Source organism: Canis lupus, chromosome 6, assembly GCF_048164855.1.
Source record: "Canis lupus baileyi chromosome 6, mCanLup2.hap1, whole genome shotgun sequence".
NCBI lineage: Eukaryota > Metazoa > Chordata > Mammalia > Carnivora > Canidae > Canis > Canis lupus.
In genome coordinates this window covers 37,378,683-37,404,389 of record NC_132843.1, presented here as the reverse complement: position 1 = coordinate 37,404,389, position 25,707 = coordinate 37,378,683, and the positions used below count along the sequence as shown (strand labels likewise).

Genomic DNA, 25,707 nt, shown 5'->3' with positions numbered 1-25,707 from the left:
TCCCCTGCTAGACCAGGTGAGTGAGAGGCAGTCAGCACTCCTCAAACACCCTCCCCACCAGCCTAGCCCTTGGGATCCTCCCCCAGCCCCTCGTCAACATCTCAGAAACCCCAGCCATTGCTCTGGGCTCCAAGTCCCAACGTCACCTGGCTGACTTTTGTCCAAAACACAAGTGGGGCAGCAGGTAGTTCTCAGCAGTCCCCAACTCTCCGCATGTCCCCTTGTGTCTGTCCGATCCACAGCCTCTGACCATCCAGCCCCAAGTGCCCGGCTGCTCCCAGCAAAGCTAATTAGGCCACATGTGCACGCCCCCACACGTACACATGCCCCCATGAATATGCACGGCACTACAAATTAACAACCCAAGCTTGTCTTTTTCATTGTGTTTTTATTATGATGCTCCTCAATGATGTTTTTAAATGAATTTTGAATAGTCCCCGTAATTTGGTTTGTTCTACATTGCAGTGCAAGTGCGAGGGCCCCGCAGGAATTTCTGCGAGGAATACAATATTATGTGAGCATGGCTTCTGCTTGCTTTCTGCTTCCTCATAATTAAGCTTTATTGAGTTGTAAAATGAATAACAATTAAAAAAACCTGTTTATTGATCCAGGTGTGACATGCAGACATATAAGAAAACTTTCTCCAATTCCTGACCTCACGAAGTGGCCCTGGACTCATGTCCGCTCTCTCACCCTTCCATTTCGGTTATGAGCAATGGATCTCCTTCAGCTGCGGGTGGAGCTTTCTCTGACACCATGAAGCGCCATGAAGGGAATCCTAACTAGAGCTTGTCAGGGGCAGAAGTCAGTGGAGATTGTAGGGACTCCTGATTTACTTCTTCTTAGTGACCAAAATTCCTTGGGAAGTCTACCGTTTTGGTAGATTGTGCCCTGTTAACATGCAATTAACCTCAGGAAGGAATACCATATTTCAGCCTCATAAAATCTGATGGCCTAACAGGACTTAGATGTAGGATTCTTTCAGAGAAAGGGCTAGCTGAAAGGTCTCTGCAGAAGTGAAACTTGGCAGATAGGAATCAGTGATGCTACAGGGATGGCTCAGAGCACAGGGCAGCAGTGGTGATGATCAGTCTGCAGGTGGCTGGTGGGTGCTGACTCCAGCTGGCCTGAGCAGCAGAAGGGCAAGAAGAGGAACAGACCCCCTGTGAGAGGTGCAAAGGGAAGTGGGAAGGGCCCCGAGGTACACCCTACCCTGCTGTCTTCCTTCTTGTCAGACATACCAAGAAACCTAGCCAGCTTAAAACATGCAGAACTCAATGGATCTGATCCCTGTGTATACAGAACAAAACTAAAGTGCTGGAGTTCTAGTTTCCAGTTCAGCCTGACAGTTAAAAACTCCAGGTAGATACACTCATGTGGGGGCAATCCCCACAACCCCCTGAGATTGACCTCCAGGAGCTTGATTAGGTTCTCATAGTAAATATCCCCTGGTGCTTCTAGCAGGCGGAGGGGAAAAGGAATCATTCTGAAATAAGCCAGAGCACTCTATTTCTTCTTAACAAGGCCAGCTGTCAGGAAAAACTAGTTAGCTAGAGCCTAACTTGCTAGAGTATTGTCAAAGCCTGACCAGCCTGAGGGAAGGGAAATACCCAACCCTAGCCAACCCTAACCTACCATGGGGGCAAATGGAAATACATGACTCCAGGCAGCTCTAGCCATCCCTTCCCAACTAAGGGAGGTAGGGTGGTGGGGGAAGAACCTGAGAAATGTTTGTGAGATTCACAATCCAGAGGCATAGGCTCACTAAAACACTGAGACCTATTCATATGACTATATAATGCATTCTCTCTCCCCACCCTACCCCCAACCTCACTGCACTATTACTAAACACCTATTTACGGCAATTCCTTTTACCTGGTACATCATGTCTGGCTATCAAAAACAAAGTGCAAGGCATCCCAAAAGGCAGAAAAACAAAATGGGAAGAGACAGAGAAACCGTCAGAGCCAGACATGGCAAGGATGTTGAAATGATCAGACCAAGAATTTAAAACAACTATGATTAATATGCTAAGGACTCTAATTGACAAAGTAGGCAATATGCAAGGAGATAAAGCAGAGACGTGGAAATTCAAAGAAAGAACTGGTAAAGAAATGCTAGGGATAAAAAACATTTTAGCAGAAATGAAGAATGCCTTTGATGTGCTCATTAGTAGACTGGATATGATTGAGGAGGGAATCTCTTGAGGTTGAGGTTATAACAATAGATACTTCCAAAACTGATAAGCAAAGAGAACAAAGACTGAAGGAGCCAGGGAAAAAATACCTCTGCGGTACACCTACGAAACATGTAACATACACAAAATGAGAATACCAGAAAGAGAAAGGAACAGAAGTACTTGAAATAATAATGACTGAGAATTTTCCCAATTGAGTATCAGACCAAGTCATAGATCCAGGACACTCAACACAACAAGCAGGAGAAATGTCAAAAACAAAAACAAAAACTACACCTTAGACATACCATTTTCAAACTACAGGAAATGAAAGATAAACAAAAAGTCCTGAAGGAAGCCAGGGGGAAAGAACATCTTATCTACAGAAGAATGAAGATAAGAATTATACCCTATTTCTCCCCCAGAAACCTGTAGGGTTCCCTGTTTAAAGTGTAGAGAGGAACAAACCAGCAACCCAGAATTCTGTAGCCTACAAAATTACCCTTCAAAAGTAAAGAAGAAATAAAGACTTGCTTGAACAAACAAAAATTTAGAGAATTTGTTTCCAGAAGATCTGTCTTGCAAGAAATGTTAAAAGTTCTTTAGAAAGAAGGAAAATACTCTAGTTCAGGAACTTGGATTAAGCATTGGAGAAAAAAATAAGCAAAAGTAGAATAAAAACTTTTTCTCATTCTTAGTTAACAAATAATAGTTTGTTCAAAATAATAGCAACACTGTATTCAATTACACATGCTTATGTACATTGTGTGTGTGTATTTATGTGTGCTTATATATAAGTGAAATGAATGACAGCAATGATACAAAGGATGAGAAGGAGGAATTAGGATTATTCTGTCATTATAAGGTACTCACATGACCCATGAACTCTTGTAATGTTACTTGAAAGTGGCCTTAAGTTAGCTGTAAATGTACATTGCAAACTCTAGGGCCACCACTAAAAACAAGTAAAAAATGAAAGACAACTCATATGCTAAGAAAGGAAAGAAAATAGAATTGTATAAAATGCTCAACTAAAACTACAAAAGGTGGGAAAAGAGTGGAAGACAAAAATAAGAACAAAGATCAATAAATAGAAAACAGTAACAAATATGATAGGTATTAATCCAACTCCATCAATAATCACTTTGAATAATCAGTGGTCTAAATGCACCAATCAGAAGATAGACATTGTCAGGGTGGGTCAAAAAATATGCTCCAACTATATGTTTTCTACAAGAAATCCATTTAAAATATAAAGGCACATAAAGACTAAAAGTAAATGGATGGAAAAAATATACATGCTAGCACTACCCAAAAGAAAGCAGGAGTAGCAGCTATCTTACTTTCAGACACAGCAAACTTCAAAGCAAAGGTAGTTATCAGGGATACATAAGGAATAGAATGGTCAATTCTCCAAGAAGACTTGACAAACTTTAACATGAATGTGTCAAAAAACAGGGTATCAAACTACATGAGATAAAAACTGATAGAAAATAGATGAATCCTATGCATGTTGGCCATGTCTATGTCTTCCTCTGTGAGATTTCTGTTCATGTCTTTTGCCCATTTCATGATTGGATTGTTTGTTTCTTTGGTGTTGAGTTTAATAAGTTCTTTATAGATCTTGGAAACTAGTCCTTTATCTGATATGTCATTTGCAAATATCTTCTCCCATTCTGTAGGTTGTCTTTGAGTTTTGTTGACTGTATCCTTTGCTGTGCAAAAGCTTCTTATCTTGATGAAGTCCCAATAGTTCATTTTTGCTTTTGTTTCTTTTGCCTTCGTGGATGTATCTTGCAAGAAGTTACTATGGCCGAGTTCAAAAAGGGTGTTGCCTGTGTTCTTCTCTAGGATTTTGATGGAATCTTGTCTCACATTTAGATCTTTCATCCATTTTGAGTTTATCTTTGTGTATGGTGAAAGAGAGTGGTCTAGTTTCATTCTTCTGCATGTGGATGTCCAATTTTCCCAGCACCATTTATTGAAGAGACTGTCTTTCTTCCAATGGATAGTCTTTCCTCCTTTATCGAATATTAGTTGCCCATAAAGTTCAGGGTCCACTTCTGGATTCTCTATTCTGTTCCACTGATCTATGTGTCTGTTTTTGTGCCAGTAAATGCTCTGCATCACTTGCCATCAGGGAAATACAAATCAAAACTACAATGAGATACCACCTCACACCAGTGAGAATGGGGAACATTAACAAGGCAGGAAACAACAAATGTTGGAGAGGATGCGGAGAAAAGGGAACCCTCTTACACTGTTGGTGGGAATGTGAACTGGTGCAGCCACTCTGGAAAACTGTGTGGAGGTTCCTCAAACAGTTAAAAATATACCTGCCCTACGACCCAGCAATTGCACTGTTGGGGATTTACCCCAAAGATACAAATGCAATGAAACGCCGGGACACCTGCACCCCGATGTTTCTAGCAGCAATGGCCACTATAGCCAAACTGTGGAAGGAGCCTCGGTGTCCAACGAAAGATGAATGGATAAAGAAGATGTGGTTTATGTATACAATGGAATATTACTCAGCTATTAGAAATGACAAATACCCACCATTTGCTTCAACGTGGATGGAACTGGAGGGTATTATGCTGAGTGAAGTAAGTCAGTCGGAGAAGGACAAACATTATATGTTCTCATTCATTTGGGGAATATAAATAATAGTGAAAGGGAATATAAGGGAAGGGAGAAGAAATGTGTGGGAAATATCAGAAAGGGAGACAGAACGTAAAGACTGCTAACTCTGGGAAACGAACTAGGGGTGGTAGAAGGGGAGGAGGGCCGGGGGTGGGAGTGAATGGGTGACGGGCACTGGGTATTATTCTGTATGTTAGTAAATTGAACACCAATAAAAATAAATAAATAAATAAATAAATAAATTAAAAAAAAAAAAAAAAAAAAAAAAAAAAAGAAAATAGATGAATCCACTACCATAGTTGAAGACTTCAACATCCCTCTATCAGAAATAGATCCAATGGGAGGAAAATCAGTGAGAACATAGCAGAATACAGCAACACCATCAATCAGCTAGATACAATTGACATTTATAGACTACTCCATCCAACAAAAACAGAATTCACATGCTTCTAAGCTCACATGAACTTTCACCAAGCTAGGCCACATAATGGGCCATAAAGCACACTTTAACAAATTTAAAAGAATAAAAATCATATAATGCCTGATCTCAGACTACAATGGAATTAGATTAGAAAACAAAAGAAAGATAAGTAGAAAATCCCAAAACAACACACTTCTAAATAACATATGAACCAAAGAAGAAATATCAAGAGAAATTAGAAAATATTTTGAACTAAATGAAAATACAGCTTATCATAATTTGGGGGATGTAGCTAAAGTAGTGCTTAGAGGGAAATGTATAGCATCGACTACACATATTAGAAAAGAAGAAGTCTCTAAATCAATAATCTAAGTTTCACCTTAGGAAATTAGAAAAAGAAGAGCAAATTAAACCCACAGTAAGCAGAAGAAAACAAATAAGAATTCAAACAGAAATCAACAAAATCTAAAACAGGAAATCAATAGTGAAAATCAACTTAATCAAAAGTTGGTTTTTGAAAAGATCATTAAAATCAATAAGTCTCTAGCCAGGCTATTTATAATAATAACAACAACAATAACAATAATAATAATTTCTTCTATTGACAGAGGAGAAAAAACAATACAATGGAGCAAAGAGTCTTTTCAGCAAATGGTACTGGAACAACTGGACATCTATATGCAAGGAAAATGAATCTGGACATTTCCACAAAAATTAACTCAAAATGGATACAGACCTAAATGTAAAACACAAAACTATAAAGCTATAAAACTCCTAAAAGATAACATAGAAAAAACCTAGAGGACCTTGGTGTTTAATTTTTAAAACTTAAAATATTTTATTTATTTATTTTAGAGAGAGAGAGCACAAGCATGGGGAGGGGCAGAATGAGGGGGAGAAGCAAACTCCCTATTGAGTGGGGAGCCCGATGTGAGGCTGATCCCAGGACCCTGAGATAATGCCCTGAGCCAAAATCAGATGCTTAACCAACTAAGCCACCCAGGCACCCCAGCAATGACTTTTTAGATAGAACACCAAAGACATAAGCCATGAAAGAAATAATTGATGAGCTGGATAGCATTTAAATTAAGAACCTCTGCTCTGTGAAAGATAGTGTCAAGAGAATGAGAAGACCAGCCAGCCACAGAGTGGGAGAAAATGTCTGCAAAAGGCACATTTGATAAAAGATGGTTACCTAAAATGTACAAAGAACTCTTAAAATTCAACTGTAAAAAAGAAACTGATTTCTTAAAAAATGGGCCAAAGGCCTTAACAAACACCTCACCAAAGAAGATAAACAGATGGCAAAAAAGCATCTGAAAAGATGTTTCATCAAAGAAACGCAATTTAAAACAAGATACCAGTACACACAGATTAGAATAGTCAAAATTCAGAACACTGACATCAAATGCCTCCAAGGATGTGGAGCAACAAGAACCTTCATTCATTGCTGATGGAAACACAAAATGGTACAGCCCCTTGGAAGACAGTTTGGCAGTTTCTTGCAAAACCAAACACACTCTTACCATATAATCCTGTAATCACACTTCTTGGTATTGACCTAAAGGAATTGAAATCCACACAAAAGCTTTTACATGGAAGTTTATAGCAGCTTATTCTTAATTATCAAAATTCAGAAGCAACCAGGATGTCCTCCAGTAGTTGAATGGATAAACAAACTGGGTACTTCGGACAAATGAAATATTAGACACCAAAAAGAAATGAACTTTCAAGCCATAAAAAGACATGAGGATCCTTAAACGCATGATACTAAGTGAAAGAAGCCAATTTGAAAAGGCTACATACTGTTTGATTCCAACTACTTGACATATGGGAGAAGGCAAAATTATGGTGACAGTCAAAAGATCGGTGGTTGCCAAGGGTTGGCAGGGAGGGAACAGTAGACGGAGCACCGAAAATGTTTAGGGCAGTGAAACTACTCTGCGTGATATTCTAATGGCGGATACATGTCATTATACATGTGTCCAAACCCATAGAATGTACACCACCAAGAGTGAGCCCTAATGTGAACTGTGGACTTCGGGTGATAATGATGTGTCACTGTGGATTCATTCACTGCAACAAATGTCCCACTCTGGTGGGGGTAATGGGGGCATATGGGAAATCTCTGTACATTCCAGTGAGTTTTGCTGTGAACCTAAAACTGCTTCAAAAAAAAAAAAGTCTGAGGATCCCTGGGTGGCTCAGCGGTTTGGCGCCTGCCTTCAGACTGGGGCGTGATCCTGGGGTCCTGGGATCGAGTCCCACGTCGGGCTCCCTGCATGGAGCCTGCTTCTCCCTCTGCCTATGTCTCTGCATCTCTCTGTGTGTGTGTGTCTCTCATGAATAAAAAAATAAAATATAAAATAAAATAAAATAAAATAAAATAAAATAAAATAAAATAATAAAGACAGAGAGGAAATGTATGTACCTGTTAAGTTCAGGGTGTGCTTATCTGCACACACATGTACACTTCCATGCCTTCTAGTCACATGGCATGTCACAAAGTGCTTCACGTGTGAGCATCCTGCAGATGTTGGAAGACCGGTGTCTATCTCATGTTTTCTAATATTTTAGGGTACCTATGCTCATGTGTATGTTGGATCTGTATGTGCATATATGTGTACAAATTGTGTGTGTACATAAATTGATATGTGTGCAAATGTGTTGATTTTGTGAACTGTTTTTGCAAACCACATGCATATATTAATGCATGTATACTGTGCATATATATGTATGTATCTGTGTGTGTGTGTGTGTGTGTGTGTGTGCATGTGCGTGTACACGTGTGAATAATGATATTCTGGCTAGCAGTGAGGACAGGACCAGCAGACAGGTAAACTTCTGAATGTCTGGCAAGGCATGAAGACCTGTGTGTCCAGGTGGGTTCACTTCTGAGAAGTGGGGCCCCTTAGGAACTGGCACTGAAGTAACCCCCTCACCAAGGGCACTGCCATAGGGAGGGAGCTGGCCTCAAGGCCACACAGGCTCATAACCCTGGAATGCTGGACGGCTGGGCTCTGGCCAAGGCCGCTCCCTAGAGGAGCAAAGCTCGGGGGCATTAGTCACAGGCCAACCCAGGGGCCAAGGCTGGAGGGAAAGCCAAGCACAAATAGGCTGCAGGGTGTGAAGTCCCTGAAGGCCCTGTCCCTCCTCACGCTCTAGATTTGCCCCCTGGGAGCTGGAAGGAGGGAGATACCTAGATGTATGTCACTCTGTCCACAAGGAATGCTCTGGGTGGTGTATCTGAAGCCAGCAATGTAACACTCAACTCCCTCTGGTCATGAGGAAACGAGTCTCAGAAGGGCTTGTCCCAGGTCACCCAGGAATCAGGCTAGCCCAGCACACAGTGTGGAGAAAGGATTATTGAGGAGTTAGTAAGTGAAGAAATGAATGGCGAGCTGAATGAAACGGAGGAAGGGAAAAGAAAGGATTATCTGAGTGGGAAATAGGGACCATCCTGAACTTTTGACCCTCTACTCCTAATTCCAAGGAGGGGAAACAAGAGACGCCTAGTGGAGATGGAGTCATTAAAAATGGGGAACTTGATCTATCTTCCAAGGATGGAGAGGAGGTATAGAAGGAGTTCACTGCAAGTATTGTGTTTTCGTATGTGGTTATTTTGAGATGTTTTTGTGTGTATAAAGGAAAGTTTTATGTGGATGTGTATTTGGGCATATGAATGTTACCCTGGATAAAGGGGGACTGAAAAAAAAGCCCAAGTTCACCTTCTGAGATAATGAGAGATTTAATGCAATCACAAATAATCACGATTGATTAATTCATTCCACAGATGTGGTCAGCACTGAGCTGGGAACCATGACGGATACCATGATAGATCAGACCCTCACTGAAGGAATGAAATGTGTTGGCCAACATGAGAATCAGGGGGGAGATTGCAATGAGCCAAGAGAGACACAGGTGAGGGGCAAGAGGTGTTAGGAGAAGCCAAGAGGCGCAATGGGGGAGGAGGGCACTTGCGCCCAGTGAAGGGCTCGTGTAGCTGAGCCTCGGGTTTCTGACTCACACAGATGGCTGGGGTTCATGCACCTTATATGAGGGGCGTTACCACCATGATTTCTAGCCTCCGCTCATCATTCTGAAGCATGTTATTAGAAGGTCGTGGTTAGGGTGACCACTTGCCTTAGCGTCCAAATCGAGACACTCGAAAGTCAAAGAGGGCACGATTAGTGATGATGCCAGACAGCTAGCACAACCTGGAACCGTCATATGCAAACTGGGACCGTGGTGACCCTGGTTGTAGAGCTTAGCAGCAGGCTGTCCCCAAGGTCCCAGCGGCCACAGTGGGGACAGGGGACATCTGCTGCCATGCCATCCCCCTGCTTCCAGAATATGGGTTGGGTCCCATTCCACTCAGCAGTGAAGCTAACCCATGGTGCAGGGACCCGTGCTCAAGAAGGGAACATGGGAGAAAAGGCTCCTGGGGCCTCCCATGTCTCGCTGCCCCCCAGCCGGGCTTGGCGCTCAGGGCCCTGGGTGCTCAGCAAGCCTGCTGCTCAGCCCAGGGTCTTAGCACTCACTGCCCCCACAGTAACACCGCCGTCTTCCCGCAGTGCCAGCCCAGGCGGGCGGCTCTAATGGATCACTTGCATTATCTCCCTCATCACTGCTTAAATATTTATCAGACCATTATGTATTTAGTGGCCAGGAGCAGGGAGTGGAAGGGGCGGAAGGCAGAACTGCTTGGACCAGATGCAAGGGTTAATTACAGATTGGGTAAATCCCCCTGATTTAAAAATTAAATAAATAAACATGGTTGGGAGATAGAAAGGGACCGTTACTTACAGGTAAGGAAGTCCAGGGCAGCCTACTCCAGGCTTCAGTGTCTTCCAGCACCTCGGGTTATTATCTTGCTGTTCCCTCCCCCTACCTGCAAACCTGTGGGCTGCCTGAGCCTTAAACCAGCTTCTAATTAAAACCTGTACTTGCGTTTTTACTCCTCTAGCAACCAGTGTGTGGGAAAATTCAAGCTCTCCTAGAACCCAAGTCAACATCCGCCTCATAAAAGAAGTTCTGAAGGTAACTCCAGGGCTGGCACTGTGAAATATTGTTCATTATAACGAAGCAGCTGAGATAATGCTGTTTTCTAATTTCCCTTTCTCAGTCAGAAATTAAATAAAAAGTCATGTCTAAATTACAATACTGGATTGAGATCAGACGAGGGCCCCATGCAGAGAGCTCATGATCTATCCTTCCCACATTTTACAGCCATTAAAAAAGATTATCGCCGGTTTTCCCCTCCCTTTTCTTTGAGGCCATTTACATTTGTTCTGAACTCTCACTGTGTTTTATTCGAATCTCTTAAAAGTGCCAGTGCACATAATAAGTCAATCACAAACTTAAATTAAGAAAAAAACAAAACAGGCACCCGGGCAAACTAGGGTTCTGAACTCTAAGCTCAGCGACCTAGCAGGTCTCTAACTTGGCTGTTAACCCTCACCTCCTCAGCCCCACACTTTGGCCCACTACTGGACTGGCAAAGCCTGGGCAGAGAGGGTTCACTCCATGCAAAAATAGCCTGCATCTCTGCAGCCCTCCCTCACAGCCGAAATGCCCCTTGGACCAAATGAAAATGCTGGGCCGGCTGGTAAAGGGAATTTTTAAAATGCTAATGAGCCTTTAATATTAAATGTAATTGAGCACTTGTTTGACTATTCAACAGGAGGAGAAAAAGAACATGGGCACATTCTGTCAGTTGTAATAGAAATTGTTGGTATTCCCAGAATGCACAAAATGTTGGAGCTGAAAATCATTACTTTTGATGGACTTTGTTACTCTGCATCATTATGAATCATCCTTACTGGGCATAAGTCACTTCCTATCAATCACTGAGATAGTATGAATGAGCACCTACTATGCGCGAGGCACTGCATGCAGGAATGAACAAGGGACAATGTATTCTAGAATCATGTGATCGACGCCTCTGAGACACTAGCCCCACAGGTGTGCTCACTGTCTAGCCGAGACAAGAGCACGTTTAGATTTTAAAGAGTGGCACAAATTACTATAAGTTCAAGGCACAGATCAGGCCTGAGCACAGATTCTAGAAGTTTAAGGAAGGTGGGTCTCTGTGGGACACATTAGTCAGATAGGGTTCGGTGAGGGAGAAGGGCTTGAGCTGGACTTTATAGATCAGAGAAAGTTTAACAATGAGGACAGAAGATGAGAAAACACTCCGGAAAGGAACGAAGTGTGAGCAAAGGCCTGGGGATAATGTGCAGAAAATTTAAGGAGGCAGTTAGCAGGGCAGGGCCTGGAGCAGACACAGGGCATGGGGATGGTCTATGGTGGCCACAAGCAACCTCCTCAGAAGGCCACCCAAAGGAGGAAGGGTGTGACAGCATATGCTATGGTTCCCCCAGACGGTGAGCAGGACAAGTGGGATCTGCCCTCATGCTGCTCTTGAGAGTTGCAGTGAAAATGACCTAGAAGAGACTTACCACCTGGACACCTACTGCAGCAGCCAGCTGCAAGCCCACTGGCCATCATCATAGAGATGCAAAATCCGATGAGCTGCTGGAGCAACTCAGGCGGCAAAGGGCACATTGGTTGCAGCCCAACAGGCAACAACCAGAAGAGAAAAGGGGCAGAGAAGCTGGGCAGGTTTAAATGGCAGGCATAGTGGCAATGCCCCTAGATTGAATTCATAGATGTCATATACTTTTGTCTCTCTGCGGTGTCTTTCAAGTGTCATCCAAGCCAGCCACAGAGTGATGCTCCAACATCAATCACATCCACATTCTATGAGCCAAAATGCCGTCACTCTTCTGACTCCTTGATGTGAATGAGTTCAGTTGAACTTGAAACCCATCCGCCTCATCACAAAAACTTTCAACACTACATTTGTCAATGAAAGAAAAGGAAGGCTGTTAAATACTTTACATATAATTTCAACTGTTATGAATCTTTAATGGTGATAAAAATGGCTTTAAATTTTTTATCACTCGCTTGTGCAAACAAAGTTTCTTATCAAGGGTGACTACCAAGAATCTATAGAGATCATCAGTAAAAGAGCCTTGATCAGGCATGTGCGTAGCCATTTCAACCATAATCCCTGATATAAAACAGTTATATTCATGGAAAGAAGCAAGCTCAAGTTTCTTATTAGAACTGGGAAGATGGTTTATCCTAATTCAACATATATTGTCTTTCCTGATATACTATACTTTATTTTTTATCTTGTAGAATATACAGAAAATGGAATGACCTTTTTCCCCTCAGCCCCAAATAGAACCCCAAATTCCCAATGGTTTCTTTTAATGTGCAGTACAAATATTCTTGTTTTCTTGTACGTCACGACCTTAAAAGGTTGCAAAACCCTGCTCTAAGGTATTTTGCTTGATCTTCATGGACCTCGGGGAGTATACAAGTCTGATTGTCACCTAAGTGCCCTTTTACCATTGTATGCAAATCAGTGTGACCATGAGCCTTCCCCAAACCCGACAGAAGGATCTACAGGAGCCAAAGATGGCACCTTATGACCCTGAAGAGGTTCCCCCTCGGAGTCGTTCAACTGATACCTCCTACTGTGGGTGCTGCCTAGGACTGAGTCCCTACTGGTAGCAATATGCGGTCTAGTGAAGGAAGGAGGAGTGGGGGGAAGCACTGCAGCTCCCAAATAGCAAAGACCTGCTCACTGCTTACCCAATGCAACTCTCTTTCTGCAGTTCTTCTAGGCTCTCTTCTCCACCTCCTGATTTTAAATAACTTCCTGAACTATAAATGCAAAGAGTTCCAAATGAAAACTGATTGATAGCCTCGTATAATTATATAATAAAAACGCACCGATATGCATATACATTATGTGTGGGCTCATATGTCTATATGCATCTGTATCTATTCCAGAGGGAGGAATATGTAATAACGTCTTCTAAAACAAATTGTCAAGGTGTCAATAAGGAATCTCATAATGAATGTGTGGGTGTGATCTGGGGTAATTTCATTGCAATTATGTTGCTCAGGCTGATTTCCCAAGACAGGTCTTAAAGGCACAAGTCCCATTCCCAAGCGGTAAGCTGGGTGTTTTGATTCCTATGGCGTCCTCGAAGCATCACGTTTCCAGGCCAAAATGCCTTCCCTCAAACAGACCAGACCAATCTGAAGAAATTGGGTAGCTAGCAGAGCGTTAAGAGCTTCAGGCCCCAGCTATAAGCTTTTAAAAACCTGGAGGAATTTTCATGTCTGACCCCCAACAATGTTAGCAGCTGTTCGTGGCTGATGAAGAACAATGGTGCTACCCCACCAGAGAAGTAGGAAGTCCAACAACGACTATATATCAAGCACTGTCCAAAAATGCTAAGTGATGAGGAAGAGTGAAGATGGGGACTGGGTAGGCATATGCAAGAGGGGGCAAGGGGAATATGGCCCTAGGGAATTCCCAGCCTATTCAAAGGGATAGATCCATGAACAAATATTGATGATTCAAATGGAATGTAATAGAGGTCTAACCATGGGAACCCAGGACAGGGTTGAGAACATAAGAAAGACTTTGTAGGACAGGTGTCATCTAAGCTGGGCCTTGAAAGTTGGATAAAAAGTGCAATCAGTATCTAAGACATCCATTTTACATAGTGCCTTGCTCTATGCTGAGTACGGAGGAGACTCTCCCTCAATAAAATTTTGTGGGATAAAGAATAGACTGTGTTCAGGAATCTTCTCACCAGGGACAAGGCTCCCCAGCTGCCCATCCCTGAGACCAGACTGGGAAATTGCTGTTAGGAAAGCCACGTGTGTGGTCCAGGAAGTTGTGTGAATGCTGACCCCCGGCCACAGGACTGTCTGGGCTACCCATGGCAGCCATGTCCCAAGGGCTCCAAGACACAGACTAGAAGAAGAAAAGAAGGGTGATGGGGCTGGTTGCTCAGTAGGCTTCCATGGGAAATGGGGCAAGGAAATAAATCACTTTCCCTGCCTTCATGACTTCTAAATCTAGACTGGCCAGCTTACACCAGAATCCTGTCAGTTTTTGCTAATGCCTCCTCACCCCTCATCCCTGCAATGTCCTTGATACCCTCCCTCACCCCTGGTACCATCTCTCACCCCATGCACTCCTGCTCCTGAGTCCTGTCAATTGGGCCTTTGTAACATATTTTTATTCTCTGGATCCCTGCGATCATCTCCCAACTGCCTCTCACCCCTCCAATCCATCCACTCCTTGCTTCCAGCCTGATTTTTCAAAATACTTAAAATGTCCCTCCCTTTAACTTTTCAATGTTCCCCTTGCCCCCCACATGAGGCTTAAACTCCTAGGCATTTCCAACAAGACCTTTATGTTCTCATACCTCCTTCCCTTTCCAGATCTATCCCTTTCCTGAACCACCAAACCCCATAGTCATGCCAAATTCCCTATACTTCCTCCAGTGCTCCCTGTTTCCTCTTGGTTCTAGACCTTAAACATGAGGATCTCTCACTCTCTCTCCCCACCCCCTCTCTGAAATGTCCCTTTCTCTTTTCTCTATAACAGGGTTAACTCAGAGAAACTTTGAAAACCTATATTCAGGCTGTCCATCTGGTTAGACACCCCACCTCCATGCTCCAGAGCACTTTGTGTGTGTTGAAGAAACAATGAACTGTTTCTCTCCTAGTCTATCACGTTCCTGAATTGTGAGTAACTTAGTGGTAGGGACTGTGCCTATGATCTGTGTAAATCTAGCACCCAACACCCAGCACAGTTCCTGGCAGATAGCATGTGCTCAATCAATATGTGAGGGAGAGAGGGTTGTTTGGATGGATGGGTGGGTGTATGGAAGGATGGATGGTTGGATAGGTATTTGTATAGATAGATGGATGGATGTGTTTTCAGAGCTTAAGCAACCTGATCAATAATAAAATGAGGTTACTTCTTCCATCCATACTCCACCAACTAGGTCATCCTCTAAAACAGTGTATCAGATCTCCCAAAGACCCCCAGGACTAAAGAAGTAATCAGAAAATGATGGAAGCTACATGATTGCAATGGGAAGGTTCACAGCAGAAACTTAGATTAAAGCAAAAGATCCTGGCTGTAGGTCTTCCAGGGAAAGTAGAATATCCTCTGCCAATAGAAAGGAAGCTGGTCACCATATTCCAGCAGGTATCAATCCATTGTTAAGACTTTTTAAAAAGGAAATTAGTCAGGGACTTTTTTTAGGTTTTGACAAGTCAGGCAAATGGGAAAGAATTATATAAATTCTACTTCTCTTTCTGGGACTGACTCTTGACACCAAAATAAGTAAGAATCAGCCAGGTCATTCACCATCATACCAGTTACATTCTTAGAATAAAACTCTAGAAGCAGAATTACACATTTGTAAAGTATGGACATTTATAAGACTTAATAAAAATTGCCAACATCACCTCCAGAAAAGCTGTAGCCACGTGTAGTTCCAGTGTGTCCAATGTGTATCTGTTTCATTATGCTCCTACTAACATTGTAGAATCCATTTTTATATCTTTTCCAACTTGATAAGCAATAAATTATTTATCTCTTTGATAGCTAATAAAGTTGACTTTTTTAATAAGTGTGGGCTGTTCTGTAAATTTCTTGTTAATTTTCTTTGCTTGTTTCTCTATTGGATTTCTTGTACCATATTATCCATCTGCAAAGGCCTATCTTAATACATTAGTGTGATTAATCTTTTTCTGTGTGCTGCAAATATTTTTTCTATCTCTTAAGAAATGTGACTTCCTCTACTTCAACACTGGAAGTGAATTAATGAATCTTCATTAAAAATGGAGTTCACAGTCCTGTGCCAGATGCCCTGGATATGCAGGGATATGTAAGGCATGTCACCTGTCCTCAGGAAGCTTGCAATCTAGTTAATCTAGCAAGGAAAATTAGTCACAAACACATCCACGAAGAATTAACTATACAAGTCTTTAGGTAGAGAGGGTTTGCACTGACCTTGAGGCCTGGGTCAGTTCTCAAGGGACAGAAACAGGAGATGTCAGGGCATCCCAGGCAGGGGGAAAGGAATAAGATAAGGGCACAGAGGTGGGAAAGTGAAGAGCCAAGTGCAAGTAGAACAGAGATCTGTGTGGGTGAGTGGTGAGAGGTAAGGTCAGGGAGAGAGGGCCTGAAATACCCAGGCTTTCCCACAACATTGCCTTAATAGAGGCTGTTTCCCTCCCCTGACTAGACTGAGCAGAAGCCTTTGTCTCTGAGCCATTCAGATGTGTGTGCATGCTGTGTACGTTCCACTCTTTTATGATGGCTGTTGTTTGTCGGGATTGATTAGCCTTTCTATGTGGGAGCCATCTGCTGTCTGTCAGGCTCCTTGTCTCACTAGCATGTTGATTTCTATAAATTATTATGGTGTTTGGAGGTAGTGTGATGCTGTGAATCCCACACATCCAAATCAGAACTGGATTGAAAGCCATTTAATGCCTGTTTCCCTACTGCCTTCTCTTTTGGTCAATAGCTTCTCAAGTGAGCTATAATGGGAATCATCTGGGACTGCCCAGTACATTCTGCACCGTCTCCTTTCTTCTGGCCACAGGACTGAGCAGTTGGTCCTGGCCTGGCCACCACAGAACCTCATTTCCCTGGATACAGAGATGGCCCTAGGGTAAACCCGTGACTCAAGCAGGCCTGTGAGTGAGAGGAGGTGTCTTTCCAATGGGGTTGCAAAGATGAGGGAAACATATGGAGCTATTAGTCATCTTTGCTGATGAGTGGAAATGCTGAGCAGAGATAGGCAAAGATGAGACATCAGGTTTTAGAGGTATTGAGACCTTGGTTCCCACATCTCTTCCCCTCAACTCTTGGAGCTTCATCAATTTCTCCCCAGGAACAAGCATCTTTACATTTCTCCCTGCTTCAGTTAATGAGTTGGGTTTTTGTCACCCACAATACAGGGATTCTTGAATATACAGTGTCACTATCCATCTAATTGCCCAAGCTAGGTATATAGCAGTCATCCTCAAATCTTTTTCTTATACCCCAAAATCTCATCAATCACCAAATCCTCTTGATCCTACCTCTAAAACATCTTTTCAGTTACTCCGCTGTTCTCTGTAATTAGCCCTCACCTGGTTCACACAATAGCTTTTTAACTTGTTTCCTTGGATCTTCTCCGCCTTCAAACTCATATTCCACAATGCTACCAAGTTGGTCTTTGTAGATCCAACTTTGCTTCAAAAACTCCAGAAGACATCCATGAGACAAATCTAAACCTCTCAGCATAGGATACAAGCCTGTCTCCAGCTGGTCCGTCCTACCACTTCAACCCCAGCTGCTAATGTACCCCACCTCCCAGCAGACCCATGCCTCCGTGCCTTTACACAGGTTCTTCCCCATGCCAAGAGGCCTTGGCAACCTTGTTCACCTGGTTTCTCCTCTGGCCCTCCACAATTCAGCTCACATTGCACTTCTGCAATGTACCCCTGATAAGAGGAGCATAGCATTCTTCTGGGAATTCAGGGCAGTTTGGTGTTTAGGTTAAGGACAGGAAGATGACAACAGAGCAGTTAAGAGAGTGAGCACTGAGTCAGCAGACCACAGTGTGAGTTCCAGCTCTCACCCTTGCTAGCTGTGGCTACTTGAAAAAAGCACCTAATCCTGAGGTTCACTTTTCAAATGAGGGACACAAATAAGGGTAGCCATAGAAATTAATATTAGGCAAAGTTCTTAGGTAGAACATAGCAGATACTCAATAAATGAGAGCTCTAATTGATTCATGACAGCCCCAAACCCCAATATAAGCTCCATGGGAACAAGGATGAGGTGCTGCATCTTATTCTGCTCTGTATCCATGACACCTAGCACTCTGTCTGGCACATAGTAAACATGCAATGAATATTTCTTTGATGACTTCTCATCTCTTTTCCACTGTCTTACTAGGGACAAGTGGGCAGAAGAAGGACTCTCCAATCACTACAGGGACTCTCTAGTCTGATTAATGATAAAGTCTCCATAGGAAATAATTCAGAAGTGACAATTAGTGAATCAATCAGGCCTATAGAGGATACAAATATTAGTTCCCTAATACAGCAATTATAGATGGCTGTCTATCCAATTCCTTTCTCCATTCTTCTTTGCTAACTAAACTCTTTTTCCGATCCATTTCAATTCTCAAAGAAAATGATCCTATCTCAATTTGTAAGTAAGTCCTAAAAAAAAACAAAAAATCTAAACCACTCCTTATAATGCCATTTTCCTTGTAGGAGCTTGTTTTTCCTTTTGAAAGAGGAACTTTACAACTTTGCCAGGTAAAGGAGACTGCATCAGACTCATGCCTTCAGGCTTGCCCAGGGTAAAAGGATGAGGGGTTTTATAGGAAAATACAGGATCTGGGTGCTTTCAATAGGATCCTGGTATGTGCTACCAGCCACATTCCTCATGTCTTCAAGGTGGTCTCATGATCAGTGCTGGCACTGGCCATCCAAGTCTCCTTACTATGTATACTATGTATATGCTGAGATCAGTGAGATGTCAATATCAATACCGAGTTCCTGGAACAAAGGATTCCACAGAAAAACAAGTGAAGGGGAAAAATGTATGCACAGAGGAGGTGCAAGTCCTCCATGGAGTTTCTGGGAAAGCTTTCTTTGTTTTTAAGAAGAGACACAAGGAAGAGACAGTTTCTTTTCTTCTACCCACATTGTTCCATCTACAAATGTTGCCGTGAACAGGGATGCTGCTATCTGGTAACGAGGAAGGAAGTCCACGAGGATGGCAAGGCAGAAAAATAGAAAGAACTTGAGTTCTTAATGACACTGTCAGGCATAAAATTAGCCAGCGGAGGAGAAGCCCTACTTCAGAACTCCTCTCTTGATTAAATACAAATTTATCTCACAGTCTCAGTTAGTTAAAGCATTTGCTTCAACGTGGATGGAACTGGAGGGTATTATGCTGAGTGAAGTAAGTCTATCAGAGAAGGACAAACATTATATGGTCTCATTCATATGGGGAATATAAAAAATAGTGAAAGGGATTATAGGGGAAAGGAGAGAAAATGAGTGGGAAAAATCAGAGAGAGTGAAAGAACATGAGAGACTCCTAACCCTGGGAAACGAACAAGGGGTAGAGGAAGGGGAAGTGGGTGGGGGGGATGGGGTGACTGGGTGACGGGCACTGAGAGGGGCACTTGACGGGATGAGCACTGGGTGTTACACTATATGTTGGCAAATCGAACTCTAATTAAAAAATATTTTAAAAAAGAAAAGAAAAGTTTTCTATTATTTGAAGCCAAAATATCTTACCAGACTCACCTAATTTTTAAAGCCTTTCTCCCAACATGCCCCTGCTTATTCTCTTCTTGAAGGTCACATAATACTCTTACTTCCCCATGTCCTTTTTTACATATGCTGCTCTCTCTTTTTGAAGAGTATAATACGTCTTTCTCTCCTGGCTAAATTCACTTTCCTTCTGAAGCTGGATTCACCCTCTCTGGAGATCGAGTATCTGAATACAGCATGGTTCCCCTAAGGACAACTTAGGTAAACCCTTTGTGTTCTTCTTCTGAACCCCATTAGCACTATGTGCACATTTTAAGTCACATTTAATCATAACCACTAATCTTGTTCTTCTCTTCAACTACAGGAGAGCCCCTTGGGGGTAAGGACTACATCTTATTTCCCAGGATCCCTCAAACCTAGCACAGGGTCTGGACTGGAACATAATAAAGAATCAATAAATGAGGAACAAATGGATAGACACATGGATATTGGACAGTGTCTACCACTGACAGGCTTCCAAACTTGCCAGGGAAACAGAATAATATGAACAAACTGTAAAATGGCAAAAATGATGTCACATCATGTGATGCACAGACCTTCTAACAATTTTTAAAAGTGCATATTAACACTTTAAGATATCTCTACATGACATTACATTAACTAAGATAAATAAAACATAAAATCCAGTTGGGTGGACTGTGGGGAAGAACATGACTATGGACTGTCAGTAGCATTGTAAATTGGTTCAATCTGTCTAGAGAGCAAGAGGGCAAGACGTAACATAAGCTATAAAACTGTTCATACCCTTTGACATAGTAATTCCACTTTAGGGAATATACCCTGAGGAAATAACCCAAACCAAAAAAAAAAAAAAAAAAAGCAATTTATATGAAGATATTTATACCAACGGTGCTTAGAATCCAGAGAAAAACAGTAACAACTAAGCTCTAATGGGACAGTAAAGCTAAGTACATTATGGCATTTTAGGTTGAAGTGAAAACTGGCAATGTCCACACATATGAATGCATATATAATTACAGTAAGTGGAAAAACAAAATAGTAACAAAGTACTGATTTAAATTATATTAAATTTTACTTAAAATTTTCTCTTTATTGCAAAAGATATTAAAATTATTAGAGAAATAAAAAAATTGTTTCCTGATCATTAGGTACCTCTATTTGCATGGAATTCAATCTCCTGGCAGTCGTGGATTTACTCAGGTATCTACAGTACACTGAATCAACCTGATGACTTGTAGGATGAAGAGATGATTAAATGCCTCTGTGAACTACACTGTGACAAGGAGATGGAAAGTTGAAGCAATAAAGTGTACTGCAGTCCTTGTTTGGTGAAAGCCAACTGTGTCTTCTTATTGGAACTGAATTTTTAAAAAGTATCAGTCATCTAAAGAGCTGTGGAGTGAGTATCAGGGGCTTGGTATTTTCTCCAGTGAGGCAGCCATATCTGGAGTGGCTGTAATTGGAGGCCATTTCATCATGTTTATAATAATCTACTGTCATTCTCCAAGATATAGCCATTTTCCACAGTAGAGAAATAAGGGATTTCAATGGGGTTGTGATAGGAATCACCACACCTGCACCTTTTGAGTCTGTGTTGGTTATAATGATTTCGCCCAAGGATAGGGTATTACTTTGGGTTCATGTCTTGCATTTGGCACTTTCTAACAAAGAAACCCATAATGGAATCAATATAATAATTCTGCCTGGTATTGAATATATCTATTCCAACCTTACAGTCAGGAACTGAGAAAATAACATGGAATGTATTTGGGGATTCACTAGGCCAACTATGATGTCAAAATTTCGTTTGTCCTCTAGCTCCCAGTATGTCCCAGTATCCCCAACAATTAGCTCAGAGCCAATGAAAAATCTAAAAAGTATAGATGTGTCCTGTTCCATCCAGTCACTGTTACCTTGACAAAAGGCTCTGGATCTCTTTGAAGATAGCCAGGAGTTGGATTTACAGTATATACTTGTGGTGTAATTGCAGATCCTTCTCCAAAGGTGTCTAGGCTCTGGGTCTATGGCTCAAGTTTAGGAATTGGATGAGAAGCAGTGGTTCCCCACACTAGGTGACTCAAAAAAGGCTTTTGTTCCTTAGGCCCAGTGTTTGTTGTTTGTTCTGATTACATGAACCAAGAAAGTTCTTAGAAACTATCCATCTATTTCAGTGCAAAAGACTTCACGGTCATTTAGCCATCCCAAAGGTAGCTACGGGCGTAGGCTGGTTTAATTAGCACACTGGCCTGCTGCCTCTTATGGAAGTTTGTATTGTTAGACCCTATTCACTGTGCATCCAAGAGCCACCCTCCACATCTTCCTTGTCAATGGAAACAAAGCGTGTAACAGTGTGATAATGTGCTCTACTAAAAGTTCTCACCCTACTAAATCCTCTTGCAGTTGGGTGGCAAGTACATGACTTAGAATCTGACAAAGCAGACAGACGTGTGTGAAAATTGGATTTGGAAGGAAGCAAAATGAAGAGGAGGCCAAATGCAGTGGAATTGACATCTGGTTAAGTACACGGTGAAGACAGCCAGAGATTACCAGTGCTGAGGGGCAGTGCTGTTGCTAAGGCTGCCCAGAGCCCCAGGATCTGCTCTTTAGCCACACCTCTGCCCAGTGTAACCTGGGTGGCACATAATACCCTTTTATAAAATCCCTTTCTGCTTAAGCCAGCCCACATGGATTCTGTTGCAATTAAAAACATTAAATAATACATGTACCACCTTGCCTCTAGAGGTTTTTAAAATGTCACTCCTTGGTCTCTTCCCCAGGGGATTCTAGTATTCCCCAAGGAAATCAAGGATCTCATTTCAGTTACAGTACTCTCTCAACATAAAGATAAGAGCCATTACGGCTCTCTTCAAAGATGTGAGTGATCATGGTCATTCTCAGTGACCTGGCAATATCTTCTGGCCCCTCTTAGGGAATACAGTGGGCACAGTGAGCAAGTTGCATATGATAAGTCCATCTACCTAATTTTTATCTACCTAATTTTTTTAGTCTTTACATTATATCAGATTTTTCTGGTGTCTTATTTTCATTCCTAAAGTCATTGTTGAGTACAGGTTTCAGTAAGTCATCTAAGAAAATAATTACAAGTCCCAAATACTTGAGTTAACATGTTGAGTCAAACATCTTTGTTAAGTACATCCGTATCCATAAAATCAGTCTGATCTAAAACTATATTCCTGGGGATCCCTGGGTATCTCAGTGGTTTGGCCCAGGGCGCAATGCTGGGGTCCTGTTATCGAGTCTCGCATCAGGCTCCCAGCATGGAGACTGCTTCTCCCTCTGCCTGTGGCTCTGCCTCTGTGTGTGTGTCTGTGTGTATATGTGTGTGTGTGTGTGTATCTACCAAGAATAAATAAATAAAATCTTTAAAAAATAAAAAATAAATAAAACTATATTCCTCTAGAATGGAAAGCCAGTTTAGATGCTGGTCACCCAAATGAAGGACACTTGTTCCATATAGCCACTAATATTGGTTCTCAAAGTGTTCTCTAAGAAGCTCTAGGGGTTCTCAGGACACCTGTAGGAGCAAGAAAATGCAGGGCTCTGGGCACCATACTCCACTTCAAAACTGTTAATTTCTGGCCTGCTGTATGCCGCTGATACTGTTTAGATATGAAATGCTGGCACCTGCCTGGACAAGTGCTGCTCTCCCCTTGGACTGCAGAGAGGACCTGAAAGTCTAGAACATTCCATGGTCAGGCCTACCACAGCCTGTACCAGTGTAGGTTCTCTATCTCCCTTTTATACTGTGTTCCCTTCCCTCTCCCTGGGGCCTGAAGTTCTAGGAAGGATGGAGTCTCCTTTCCTCTGACAGTCCAACATTACTCCTCAGTAAAGGAGCCTCTTTGGTGCCCTCAGATCCCTCCATGGAGGCAAACACTTGTCTGCTTTCTCATGGGCCACCCCAGATGCAGGATGCTATCGAGGTCACAGGGCCTCGAGCCTCGGAGTTGTCCCAATCCTAAAAAGAGGTGGCCAGGTGTCTGGAAGGGTAATCAGTAGGCATGAAGAGCATCATCTCCTTCTTTCCCTTTATCTGGAGGCAGAATAAGTGGGAAAAGCAGAACCACTGGCAAATATAAGAAAAAATAGGTGAAGTAACAATACAAGTCACATACCTATCACATATCCTTCTTCTCAAGTATATCCATGTCTATTATTCCATTTATGGGCAGAGTTGCCTAAGAATATTATTTCCATTTGATGGGTGGCGAAAGTGAGACAAATATTAAGACCATGGGCTGAGCTGAAGCCAGAACCAAGACCTCTAAGTTCTTCCTCAACAGTTCTCCTCCTGAGTCCCTCTGACTCGGTGTCTCCAACCACCTATAGGAGAGAAGCCCACCCCTCCATTCCCCACACAGGGATGCACCAGGTCCAATCCTGGGAAAGATGCCATCAAATTTGGTTTCTAAGAGTGATTCTTCACTGGACAAAGAAGCCCTTCCCTTTCATTCAAGGGACTCCATTCATTCCTCAGAACAAAGTAGAGTCCATTGTCTCCCACAAGGAAACAGCTTCAAAGGGACACAAATACAGCACCGAGGAATCCGTTTGCTGAGCCAAGAGGGCCCACCACTCCACTTCCTAGAGGGTTCTCTGCACCTGGGTTTGAATGAAGTGGGTAAATAAAGACTTCATTGGTTCTGCGTTAAAATCCAGTCAAGGATGTCGTCAATCTTCTGAAATCACTGGGGAGTGAGAAATGGGTTAATGATCACTAGGGAGTCCCACCCACAAAAGTTGGAGTCTTTAACTAAATCCTCTTCTAGGAGAACATAATGCAACATCATTAAACTGGCCCGTGACGAGCATTTCCCTTGCAAACGCACCAGCCCAGCTTCATCTGCCTTCAATCTGCTGTGGACTCAGGCTCTGGCTTCTTAAGTGGGCTCAACTGTATTACAGGCTTCTGTGGTGATGTGGGACTGCAGCGAGCTCCATTTTATGTTCTTAAATATTCATAAGGAGCTTTGCAACATTAATATCTTAGATGGCTTACAAGAACACTTAAATACTGGGTCTTCACTCCCCTCCCTTCTCCCCAAAAGTCCCAGCCTGTTCTAATTTGTGTAATGCATTGGGCCATTTTAATAATTGTCCAGGGATTTATTTGGTGGCTCTGCTGCCCCATCGCAGAGGGTGTAATTACGACCCCAGCTTCTCTTATCAGGCACTAATCCGGCTTGTTTCACTAGCAGAGAAGCCAAGATTGGAAAGGGCAAATGCAGGACAGGGCTAATGCACAGGAATTAAGTTATGGGCCTTAGCTTTCCCTTAACCTTCCCGCTCCTCTTGCAGCTTTGCTGCTGCTGAATGGGGAATGAGCAGCCGCCGCGGTGTCTAGAGGATGTTTTTAATTAAAGAGTGAGTTTTAGCAAAAGGAGCAAATTCAAGAATGGGAGACCAGGGCCATCAATGAGTACCCAAACAATAAACTTTCAGCACATGCCACTCAGAGACCAGAGGCTCAGAGATGTGTCCTATCCTAAGGTGGTGTGAAACTCTGTTGTTTTGGTTTTGCATAAAAGCAAAACAGGTTAGATGCTGCTGGTTATAACTGGGGAACAGGGTGGATGGGTTCAGAGTATCTTAGAGCTCACTGAAATTTTCTGATATGGTTCCAACACCAGGAACTCAGGAGATAGTGCAATGCAACTACTCTAAATCTGGACACTTCAGACACAGTGGGCTGCTTGAGAGCATGCACAGCATTACTATACTTAGGGTCGGGTAATCTTACATCACTGATATTGTCAGATCACCTCCTATAAGCTCAGGGCAAGAAAGATGAGAGGAGATGAGGTGGCAATAGTAAAGACATGCAGAATCCATGTCAATGCACAAAATAAAAAAAAAAATCTGAGCACCAGCAGGCTGGGTCAGACCCATAAAGCTTAGAGGACTCCAATTCTGAGTAATTCCAATAGGGAAATAAGCCAACACACATGAAAGAGTATTAAACCCCTTAGAGGTGAACATATAAACACATGCAAATTAATACAAAGATGATTAAGAATATCCATGCTCTAGGAATAAGCCTGTTGCTACCAACCACCACCCTTTTGAGGCAACACTTGTATAGTTCTAAGTCAAGTTCAAATGTCTGAAGCTGGTAAAATTGTGTTCTGGCTTGGAGCCATGGGACAAGCCTAAGCCCCATCTTTCTCATCCCTCTCTGCTCCTACCCCTTCCTTCACACATGCCTTCCCACATGGCCATTCTCTGGCTAGCAGCACTTGCCCATAGA

The 25,707-nt window shown here is 42.5% G+C and overlaps 1 long non-coding RNA gene across 15 annotated transcripts in view; it reads left to right on the top strand.

Annotated features, from left to right (window-relative positions):
* Window positions 1-22,128, top strand: part of LOC140635235 (uncharacterized) — a 54,332-nt gene extending 32,204 nt beyond the window's left edge. For 3 of the 15 annotated variants that reach the window (XR_012032611.1, XR_012032614.1, XR_012032604.1), the window contains 4 exons: window positions 9,034-9,161; window positions 10,207-10,280; window positions 20,588-20,838; window positions 21,840-22,127. This is a non-coding gene — a long non-coding RNA (uncharacterized lncRNA). Of the gene's footprint in view, window positions 1-9,033; window positions 9,162-10,206; window positions 10,402-10,923; window positions 11,736-14,724; window positions 14,865-19,566; window positions 19,680-19,782; window positions 20,081-20,587; window positions 20,839-21,839 lie in introns of those variants that run through there. The other 12 variants (XR_012032609.1, XR_012032615.1, XR_012032601.1 and 9 more) reach the window with 11 other exon arrangements.
* The last annotated feature ends 3,579 nt before the right edge of the window (window positions 22,129-25,707 follow it).